Source organism: Peromyscus leucopus, chromosome 5, assembly GCF_004664715.2.
Source record: "Peromyscus leucopus breed LL Stock chromosome 5, UCI_PerLeu_2.1, whole genome shotgun sequence".
Taxonomy (NCBI): Eukaryota; Metazoa; Chordata; class Mammalia; order Rodentia; family Cricetidae; genus Peromyscus; species Peromyscus leucopus.
Window position 1 is genome coordinate 97,712,824 of NC_051067.1, and position 12,020 is coordinate 97,724,843.

General features: G+C 47.6%; 1 pseudogene; it reads left to right on the forward strand.

Moving 5' to 3' along the window:
- Positions 1-682: 682 nt before the first annotated feature.
- Positions 683-1,461, forward strand: LOC114706280 (annotated as a pseudogene).
- Positions 1,462-12,020: the final 10,559 nt, after the last annotated feature.

Here is a 12,020-nt window from a genome sequence, read left to right on the forward strand (position 1 = left end):
TTTCTTGTCTTTGAAGCATTTTCACTTCCCAGCTCGATCCACAAGGAGGCGCTCTGCAGCACACCTGCTTTCCCCGCCGCAAACTTAACACAGTGTTGATTAAGTTTCTGTCAGCTTTTCTGTCTCGGGACTGGAGCATTAAGTCCTCGGCTACAGTGACTGCATTTTGTCACATTCATATTTGAGGGGCTAGGAACTAACTGATGATGTGAGAATGACAGTTAAGACGCAGAAACAGCTGTCATAGTTAAAATCTGGAACAAGGGCGGGAGGGACGTCTCAGTGGTGAGGAGCCGTGCTGCTTTTGCAGAGGACCTGAATTTGGTTCTCAGCACCCACATTGGGCAGCTCACAACCACTAGTAACTCCAGCTCCCGGGGACCCAATGCCCTTTCTGGCCTCTGAGGCTACTTGCATTCACACACACACACACACACACACACACACACCACACACACACTCACACATTAAAAAAGTAAAAAACAAAACAACAATCCTTAGCCAGTCATCACGGTGCAGCGCACATCTTTAATCCCAGCACTTGGCAAGCAGAGGCAGGTGGATCTCTGTGAATGTAAGGCCAACTGGTCTACACAGCGAGTTCCAGACCAGTCAGGGCTACACAGTGAGACCCACCCATATGTAACATATAAATCTTAAAAAACAAACAAACAGAGGTGACATGGTGGCGGCGCTGGGCTTCGCGCTCCTGGGCGGCCAAGGCGCCTGCGCAGTGGCAGGCACCACGGTAACCTCCATGAGCAACGACGGCTTCAAGACACACACCTTACCTGCTCTCTGAACAGCAGTGACATTGGCCACCGCTGGATGAGAGGTGGCAGGGTACCACAGGAGAACATGCTACCTGACCTGCATACGCAGGACACGGTGGACACAGATGACCACTCTGGGAAATATTCCTGCATCTTCCTTCCTGAGCCCGTGGGCAGGGGCGACATCCATGTGGAAGGGCCACCTCGGATCAAGGTCGGAAAGAAGTGGGAGCATTCCAGTGAGGGAGAGAGAAGGTGATACTGATCTGCAAATGTGATTCATCCCACCCTCCTGTCCCTCAGTGGATCTGGTTTAAGACCTCTGACTCTGGGGACCAGCTGATCACCAATGGCTCTGAGAGCAAGTACTTCATGGTATCCACAGCAGAGAGATCTGAGCTGACCATCAGCAACCCAGATATAAATAGTGACCTTGGCACCTACGCGTGTAATGCCACCAACTCCCAGGGCACTGTCCAGGAGAGGATGACACTGTGTGAGCGAAGTTGCCTGGCCTCCCTCTGGTCCTTCCTGGGCATCGTGGCTGAGGTCCTGGTGTTGGTCACTATCATCTTCATTTATGCGAAGGATGGAAGCCCGACCAGACCCTGGACGAGGATGACTGAAGGGCAGCGGGCATCACATGAACGACAAGGACAAGAATGTACGCCAGAGGAACACCACCTGAACAGCGGAGCGGGGTGGGGGAGGTGAGGGAGTGTTGGGGAGGCGCCTGACCCCAGCCAAGCCTCTACCCCCACTCCCTGTCCCATCTGTCCCATCTCACCGGACCTGAGCCTACCCACCCCGACCTCCTATCCCAACCCGGCTGAAGACAGAGCCTCACCTTGCGAAAAGCCCTCCTGGAAGAAGCAAGCTACCCACAGCACCCGTTTCTAGTTTAAACTAAACGAGGTTTCTATGCAGAGAATCCGTTCCTTAGGGGCTTCTGTTGTTTGATTTTTTTCCCCTTCCCGTTTTAAAGTGTGTCATTACAATCCTGTGGAGTGGGGGAGTGGGGGAGTGAGGGGGTGGGGGGGGTGGGAGTGAGGGAGTGAGGGGGTGGGGGGTGAGGGGGTGGGGGGGGGGGAGAGGGGGGGTGGGGGGAGTGGGGCCTTGTCCTTGGCCATGAGGGAGAGGCCAGGGCAAGCTCTGACTTCTTGGTGGAGGGGGCCCCCACCTGCTCCCCTGCAGGGGACTGCCCATCCCCACCATGGGGAACATGGCTGGGGCTGCTGGGACCCCACAAATAAAGACTTACTCCACCAAACCAACCAACCAACCAAGCAAGCAAGCAACCCAAATCCAACGAGGAACAAGAATCTAGAGCAGCCAGGGAAGTGCAGCAAAGACAGGCGGAGAGAACGCATGGACTTCAGAAACCCAGTTACCAGGGAGGACGTGACTTCTCACGTGATAAAATTGATGACCACATCTGACCCTTACTAGGGCGACCCGGTTGGGAATCTGTGGATGCACATGAAAGATTCTAAACAGCAGAGATGTGAAAAAAAATCAAAGTAAGAGGGAGGTGGTCCAGAACGTGGCTTTGAGAAGGAGTAAAAATAGCCAGAGATGTTTTCTTTTTAAGGCTTTCTGATGTGAACGTGGGCCAAGGGCTTAAAGGGACCGAGCTTGGTTCTCACTGACAAGGTGCAGTCTTAAGAGGTGGCCCGCTTGCTGTCACTCTGCAGGAGAGACATAAGGGGGCTCTTTGGATGCTGACAGAGCCCAGCTTGACATAGCCAAGGCAGATGGTGAGCAGCATCCCCGGGTGAAGGGGAGGGAGATGGAAACTCCATCCTGTTTTTATCACCCGGCTGCCTCCCTCTGCGTTCTCAACCTGATCCAAATTCTCCGCTTCCCATTTCACATCACCCGGGCTCTCTCTGTCTTAGAAGTTGACAGGCAGCAAGAATAGTTTGGGGGATTGAATAACAGATTCAAGATGTCCAGTTCTGACTTCACAAAGGGGTCCCCTTGTTCATGTTGTTATGCTAATGTTTTCCTGCACTGGACTTCAATTTGGTGTGTTCGGTATACTTATATGGAGACAGGAGAGCATTTATTCAATAGCTTTGTGTTCATGTTTCATCCATAAGCTCAGCTCCACTAATGCACTGCTGTATAAATATATTCAGAGCCTGGTAATAGAACAATTTGATGTAATCTTTGTCTTAAAGGAGCTCATGGCTTTATAGGAAAGAAAGTAGATATTTAGATATCTATATGGCAATTAATGACTTCCCATAGATGTGTGGGCCTTTTAAGGTTTAGTTGAGAGGCTCTTATGATATTCTTTCTTTTTTCTTTCTTCAAGTCAGGTTTCTCTGTGTAGCCCTGGCTGTCCTGGAACTCGTTCTGTAGATCAGGCTGACCCCGAACTCACAGAGATCCATCTGCCTCTGCCTCCCAAGTGCTGAGATCAAAGGTGCATTCTACCACCGCCCGGCTCTTCTGATTTTCTTACATGGCCTCTGTCTTAGTTAGGATTCTATTGTTGTGAAGAGATACCCAGACAATGGTAATGCTTATAAAGGAAAACATTTTTTATAATGGGGGTCTGGCTTCCAGTTTCAGAGGTTTAGTCCATATCGTCATGGTGGGAAGCACAGCAGTGTGCAGGCAGACATGGTGCTGGAGAAGGAGCTGAGAGTTCTGCATCTTAGTCCACAGGCAGCAGAAGACTACAATATATCAACCACAGGAGACTGTGCCACTAGGCTTAGCCTGAGCATATGAGATCTCAAAGCCACCCCCACAGTGACACACTTCCTCCAACAAGGCCATACCTCCTAATAGTGCCACTCCCTACGGGACAAACATTCAAACACATGAGTCTATGGGGGCCATTCCTATTCAAACCACCACAGTCTCTCTCCTTCCATTTTAAAAGAGTGCTTCATATACCCCAGGCTGGGCGTAAACTCATTATGTGGCTGAGGATGACCTTGAACTTCTGGTCCTCCTGCCTCCATCTCCCGGGTGCTGGGATTACAGGCATACACCATTACACCCAGCTCATGTGATGCTGGAGACAGAACCCAGAGCCTCGTGAATGCTACACAAGTACTCCACCAGCTAAGTTACATCCCCAGCTCATGCATCGTGGTCTCCGAAGCAGATGTGTTCAGCTGCAGTTGGGTTCAACTGGAAGACTGGTAGGGCTTCTTCCACGTATCTCAGCTTTCCCCCTCGTATCTTAGCGTTTTCCATGTATCTCAGCGTTTTCCCATGTATCTCAGCATTTCCCCACGTATCTCGGCGTTTCCTCTCGTATCTCAGCGTTTCCCCCATATTCGGTGTTTTCCCACGTATCTCAGTGTTTCCCCACGAATCTCAGCGTTTTCCCACATATTTCAGCGTTTCCCCATGCGTGGTCTCGTTGTCCCATCACTTCAGTAGTGTTTTAGCCACTTTCCTTGCTGCTGAGATACCTGCAAAGAGAAACTTAGTTGAGGGGGGTTCGCTTTGACTCAGGGTGTCGGGGCTACCGCTCCGTCATGACAGGGAGACTGGCAGCTGGGCTCGCTCTGACCCTATGAGCTTGAACTGTTTATTTACACCTTAGCGGAGCAGGGAGCTGAAGAGCTGGAACAGAACCCTTAAAGGCCTGCTCCCAGGGACCCACCTCCCTCAACCAGTGCCCACTTCACAAAAAGTTTCATTGCTTTCTAAAACAGTTCCACCACCTGTGGAACCACAGTTCCACACCCTCACCCTAAAAGGAGCCTAAGGTTCTTCCTTTCTTAGATTTTTTTCTTTTTTTTTTTTAGACAAGGTCAGGGATCCTGGAACTCACCATGTAGCTGAAGCTGGTCTTGAATTCCTGTCTCTACCTCCCAGGTGCTCAGATTTTAGGCCTGTACTACTTTATCCAGCTTCTCTTTAAATTTTTGAGGCAGTGTCTCACGGTGCAGTCCACGGTGGCTCCCACCGCCAGGTAGTCCAATTTTCCTTTACAGAGAGATAAACAACGTTTTACCAGAGAACAATTGCGAGTTGGCGGGATTCTCAGGAGAGGGCCAGAAATGGCATCGCTTCTGCTACATTTGATTGAGAAGTAGCGTCACAATGCCAGCCTGGATTCAAGAGGACAGGAAGTGCACTCGCTCAGCGGGTGAGTGGCATGCACTTAGGTGGATGAGGGACTCGATAGTGACCTTTTTTGAGGAGTGTTCACCACTGATGCAGCTAGCTAAGAGCCAGAGCTAAAATGTAGCGAGCACTTCTGAGTCAGACGGCAGGCCGCATACCTGACACATGCCATCTCACGGAATCCCTCTATATGAAGTCTCCATGCCCAGTTGAATTCAAGACCAGCCTCAGCTAGCTCAGGTGAAGGTTTCGTGAACTCCCCACCCCTCCATGAGAGCATGCACACAGTCAACTAGCCTAGCAAGTGGGAAAAGCTGAATGCCTCAGGAGAGCGGGTGTTTGGCTGTGAGGGAAGTCCTATATAACAGTACAACAGCCACATCAAGTCCAGAAGACAGCATTTCCCGACTCTTCCCCATCTACCTGTATTCCCAGCACACAGGAAACTGAGATGAATGGTTGTTAGTTTGAGTCCAGCATGGCTATATGTTGAGCTCCTAGTGTAAAAGATAAATAAATCCCTTGGAGTTGAGGGTATGCTCAGTGTTAAGAGTGTGTGCTTATCATGTACAGGCTCTTGGTACCATAATAAATATACATTTTTTTTTGGCTTAAGATCTAGGTGTAGCTGTGCATACCTTTAATCAACTCAAGACCACTCTTATTCAACCTCAAAAAAAAAAAAAAAAAAAAAAAAAAAAAAAAAAAAAAAAAAAAAAAAAAAAAAAAAAAAAAATCAAGAACCACCACCCAAGCTCTTCCTGCTGCTGTCCACCGATCTGGATGTAGAACTCTCAGCTATCTCTCCAGCATCGTGTCGGCATGCATGCCACCATGCTTCCTGCTACAATGATAATGGACTAAACCTCTGAATTACTGTGTAAGTGCCAGGAGGCCATCACGTTAGCAAGCTGAGAGAGAAACTGAGGCAAGATGTCGTGCCGGAGCCGGAAGAAGGAATTGTCCAGGCTGTCCCAGTCAGTCACGGCCAATGTCTTCTTTCAAGTAGGGCGTCCCTAGAAAAAGGGACGATCATGTACCAGGTCAGCGTGGAGCTACACAGTGGCTGTCCTTGAGTGCCTGGCAGTGGAAATCCTAGCATTGGCTGGAAACTCTGCCAGGGTCCTGCCTGCCTGCACATTTTATATTATTTACAAAAGCCTCTACTTCAATTAACCAGGTCTCCACCAGAGTTCTCTTTCCATGTGTTTTCTTCTGATTGCTTTAGAACTTTTAAAAACAAACTAACATAAAAATAGACCCTGTTTAGATTTATAGCATTGACTTTTACACACTCTCACACACATGCCAACCCTTTTAAATTTCTCAAGTCTTTGGTTCCTCCTTTTTCCAAGTGAAGAGCATGTGGCTGCCACCTGGATGTATTGGCTGTCTCCCTCAGTGAATAGAAGACAGGAAGATGTTGCAGGGTGCTTTTCTCATCTGTTACAGGGTCTCCTTCCTGATCCCTAAAATATTTGTAACTACACCTAAAGAAGTTTGCTTCTGGATTTTTGTTTGTTTGTTCAGTTTTGTTTTCAAAGAGAAGAGAAATGAAAGAAAAACAAAATCACCTATGTTCCTCTCGGCCCTTGGCCATCACCGACCTGTTTCCTGCTTCTGTGAATTTTACTATTTTATATTTCACATTCAAGCAAGAGCCTGTAATATTTCTTTTTTTGATAATATTCTTTAAAAAGCTTTAAATTTATTTATTTTTTATGTGTGTGAGTGTTTTGTCTGTGGGTATGTCTGTGGACCACATGCATGTCTGGTGCCTTCGGAGGCCAGAAGAGGGTATCATCTCCTGGGACTAGAGTTATAGATGGTTGTGAGCCTCCATGTGGGTGCTGAGAATTGAATCAGGTCCTCTGGAAGAGCAGTCAGTGCTCTTAACCACTGAGCCATCTCTCCAGCCCTGTAACTTTTTTTTTTTTTTTTTTTTTTTTTTTTTACTGCCAGGGCTTGGTGACTGGATCAAGGTGAATGGGTAGGAAAGCAGAGAAACTGTACCTTTAACAGTATCTCAGATGTGTGTGTGGACCCAAGGAAGAAGAGAAAGCATGGGAAGCCATGTAAATTGGTAGGGAGAGAGGGAGAAGACGGCCAGACAATCTGAGTTGTAGGACTTCTGGGTCACTTAAGGAGAGATGCCCTTGAGTAGTGTATGTACAATGTGTGACTCTGAAGATCAGAGACATTAGCTTTCATTTCACACTTAGAAAATTTGAGATTCAGAAGAGAAATCCTTTGCCCAGGGTTCACAGATCTTGCCCGTCTGCCTGGTGCTTGTTTATTCTTCACACATTATGTTTGCCTTCTCATGGGTAAAGAGATTAATGAAGAATTCATCAGCAGAGTACAGCAGTCCTCCAGACTGCTCTCCGTGTGCAGCTCAGCTCTCCTTCTGGTCACCCTCGACTCTTAAGAAAGAATGGAAGCTATATTCAAGTGACTGTTCATTTTCCTCCATTGTTTGTGATACTGGAAATTGAACACCAAACCTGGAAGGTGCTGGGTAAGCATTCTTATATTCCTAGCCCTAAGACAGTACTACCTTAAAAATTTTAAAATCATAGGCCGGGTATGGCGGTGCAAGCCTTTAATTCCAGCACTTGGGAGGCAGAGGCTGGCAGATCTATCTCCATGTGTTTGAGGCCAGCCTGGTCTACACAGTGAGTTCTAGGATAGCCAAGACGCATATATTTATTTAGTGTGTGTGTGTGGTTGTGCATGTGCCGTGGTGAGTGTGTAGCAATCAGGAAAACTCGTAGGAGTTGACTCTCTCCTTCCGTTATGTGGGTCCCTGAAACTTATACAGGCAGGTTCTGTGGCAAGAACCCTCCGAGGCCTCTTCCCGGGTTAACAATATTATTTTATTTTAGATTTCTTTATTTTAGTTTACGTCTATGTATATTTTGCCTGCATGTGCCTATGTGCACCTCATGTGGGCCTGGTGCTCAGAGAGGTCAGAAGAGGGAGTTCCAGGCTTCTCTAGATCAAGAGTCAGGAATAGTTGCGAGCCACCAGGTGGGTGCTGGGAACCAAACCTGGGTCCTGCAAGAGGTTCTTAACCGCTGAGCCATCTCCCCAGCTCTGACAAATACTGTTATAAAAACTTAGAACCTTTGGCTGCATATGGTCATTTAGCGCCCCCTTTCCCTTTTGATGTGTCCCAGGGTGGCCTCGTATTGGCCATGTAGCCAAGGACGATCTTGTACTTCGATATTCCTGCTTCCGCCTCCTGAGTGCTAGGATTATGGGTTTGAACCTCAATGACTGGCTTTCTGTGGGGCTGGGTATTGGACCCTGGGCTTTGTGCATGCTGGGCAAACGCTCAGCCTCGCTGTGCCCCAGCCCCTCTGCTGCTGTTTACACAGGACAAGTCAAATGAAGAGAAGTCAGATACAAACACAAAAAGTAAAAACATAAAAATCCCAGCACACCTGAGGGGACACAGAAGTGGAAATGGTGAGACGCAGCCACCGGGGCACGCCTTCTCCACGCTGCCTGCTTCCACCGGGGCACACCTTCTCCACGCTGCCTGCTTCCACCGGGGCACGCCTTCTCCACGCTGCCTGCTTCCACCGGGGCACACCTCCACGCTGCCTGCTTCCACCGGGGCACGCCTTCTCCACGCTGCCTGCTTCCACCGGGGCACACCTTCTCCACGCTGCCTGATTCCACCGGGGCACGCCTTCTCCACGCTGCCTGCTTCCACCGGGGCACGCCTTCTCCACGCTGCCTGATTCCACCGGGGCACACCTCCACGCTGCCTGCTTCCACCAGGGCGCATCTTCTCCACGCTGCCTGCTTAGTTGAGCCTAGTGTGGTGGCACATGCTCATAAATCCCAGCGCTTGGGAGACAGAGGTGAGAGGATCAGGAGTTCCAGGCCAGCCTTGGCTGCATTGCTAATTCAAGGCCAGCCTTGGCTACTTTGCTAATTCAAGGCCAGCCTTGGCTACACTGCTAATTCAAGGCCGGCTTGGGTTACATGAGACCCTGTTTCAAAAACCTCAAGATTGGGCTGGGGATAAAGTGCTCACCATGCAACCACAGGACCAGAGTTCCGACCCCAGAACACACATGAAAGCTGGGCAGGCATGGCAGCTCTCTGTAGTCACCGCGCTTGGGAGGCAGAGAGGAGGGATCCCTGCAATAAGCTGGCAAGGTTGATGAGCTGGAATTGGTGACTTGTGGGTTCAGCAGGAGCCTGCCTGAATCAATAAAGCAGAAAGCAATTGAGGAAAACTGCCTGCGTCAACTCCTTGTATATGCCTCTACATATGTGCACACCTGTGAATACACATGCAACGTGTATACGTATATACATTACATACACATACATATGCAAATCCACACCAAACCCACAAACAAGCAACCTCCCCAGTCCCCATACAGTATCATACGCTCTGCCTAGCCCTACTGTCTACTCCTTGCCTTTGATGAGAATCATCTGTCCAGTAATGGTTTAAAACTTAATTCCTGCGAAGCGAAAAACACACTTGTTGGATGAAGGGATCTCTGGGGGGTGAGGTAGCATCTCCCAAATGAGGGGCAGCATGTGGCATGGGGGACTGCCTGTACTCAGGAGGCCAAAGATTATGCCCATTCACACGTATCTCTTTCTCCACCATGGCTGACATGTTATTGCCTACACATGTGCATGACCATGTGCATAGCATACGTGGACACTCACAGGCTAAATAGAGCAGTCCACTGTGAATCATTGAACCCCATGCACTTGCTCTCTTGGGACCTAGTTTTTCTTCTTGGGGCAAGCAGGACACACTTCACTTTTTTTTTTGATACTTTCTTAAAGAAATATAAATGTTATAGGGTTGAGGATTTAGCTCAGTGGTAGAGTGCTTGCCTAGCAAGTGCAAGACCTTGGATTCGGTCCTCAGCTCCAGGGGTGGGGGTGGGGTGGGGTGGGGGAAGAAATATAAATGTTGTGGTATGATTTGTGCTATCTCTCTTGAGTCTCCTTAAACACTTTAAATTCTCTCAATTACTTAGAACTTTTCCATTTTGGTACCTTTAAAAAACTTAAAATTGCATTTTATTTACTTTATGCACACACATGAAGACATATGCATGCAGAAACACATAAAATAAATAAAATGTAATTAGGACAATATAAAGGTGCCACGGTGAAGGTCAGAGGACAGTTTTCAGGAGTTGGTCCTCTCCTTCTCCTGTGTGGGTCCTGGGGACCAAACTCAGGTGCTCCGGTTTGACAGCAAGCCCCTTTTCCCACTAAGTCACCTCTTCACCCCAACATTTTGGTATTTCTTTCCCGAGGCACAGCTTTCCAGAATTCAATTCATTTATTTATTCGCTCATTCATTCTTTTCTCTGGGGATTGAACCTAGGGCCTTAGATATGCCAGACAAGCCCTCTTCCTGTACTATATCTCCTGGCCTCTGCTTCGAGTTTTTTTTTTGAAAGAGTCTATGGATTTTAGTATATAAGCATGGAATGAAATCTTAGTCAAATGTATTCTAAGTCAGGAGGTCTTAGCTCCTCTGTTGCCTCTGTCACTTGCTGCGTGGGACTGGAGGGTGCTGTCTGTTTGTCTGTCTATCTATGTATCTACCTTCGTATCTACCTAGCAGAAAGTCTTGGATTAAAGGTTCCCTATGCCCCCTTGTGGCTTGTGAGTAGACCGAGTGAGTATGGAGAATGAACATTATTAAAAATTATAATGCTTCAATAGAGGATTATAGAAAATGATTACAAAGGACTTAATCCAACACTCCCTTGTTTTCCATATAAGGAGTTTCGAGATTTTAAAAAGCACCATTAAATGTAAAATCAAAAGTAGAAACTTCCTCTCGGGCTGGAGAGATGGCTCAGAGGTTAAGAGCACTGGCTGCTCTTCCAGGGGTCCTGAGTTCAAGTCCCCAGCAACCACATGGTGGCTCACAACCATCTGTAATGTGATCTGGTGCCCTCTTCTGGCCTGCAATCATACATGCAGACAGAACACTGTATATGTAATAAATAAATGTTAAAAAAAAAAAAAAGAAAGAAACTTCCTCTCTAGTCTGTGTTTTGAGCCCTTCTCCCAGACATTTCAGAGTCACCAGTCATGTGTTTCTTTCCCCATCCTACCTACCTTGCCATTAAAAAGCAGAGCATATCAACCCTGTTTCGTTTCTATTCTTGTTTTCCAGTGCTGGGGGATAGAACCCCAGGCTTCATGTATGAGAGGCAAGCCTTCTACCGCTGAACTACATCCCCCATGCTTGACACTTTGAGACAGAGTCTTGGTCTATCACCCAGACTCACCTCCAACTCATCCTCTTCCTGCCTGAGTGGTGGGATGACGGGTGTGGTCCACCATGCCCACTTTGAGAACAGCTTTTGAAACAAGACCATGAAAGTTCGAAATTGTCTCTTTATGGTGTTGGAGAGGGGTTGCATGGACACACACAGTCCTTCCCTGAAAGGACTCAGTCAGGGAAGCCTCTCATGATTAGCGTGGTTTGGTTTGCAACCTTGAGTGCTAAAAACAGAGTCTTGAGGCTTGGAAATGGAGATTTCACTGGGATGGTAGCCTTCGTGTAGATAATGGCACCTGGTGAAATGATCTACGGGAATCCTTACGATTGGGATGCACTTAGTAACTGACACATCACCAAGGGGCGCTATCTATTGGGATAACCATTTCCCAACCCCAGTGTGTGAGTTTGAAGGAGCCTAGTGTTAGTGTTTCATCCTCTCACAAAAAGAGCTGTTCTGCAGATGGTTGAAATCAGCCTTCTGAAGTCTTGCAGATTTTCATTCTAGATTTTAATTGTTAATTCTTACAAGGCAAATGGGCAACCATCACTAGCTACGGTCTGATCCTTAAGCCCAGCATGAATAACCCACACTGCCTTAAAAAAAGCTTTATATATAAAGAGTTTTAAAAAGATTGTCATTGTGTTGGATTTTAAGTTTTCTTTTCATTGCTGAGAATTGAACCAAGTGCTCCACCACTGAGCTATATCCTCAGCTCCATGTGAGATTTTTAGATTGATATCATGTGGGAAAAGAAAATTCCACCTTCTCTAAAATGTTTTGCCTGAATACCTAAATCACTATTTTTACAACCTGAACTTGTCTTTTCTCAACCTGCCTCACCTCTACTGCTGATAGT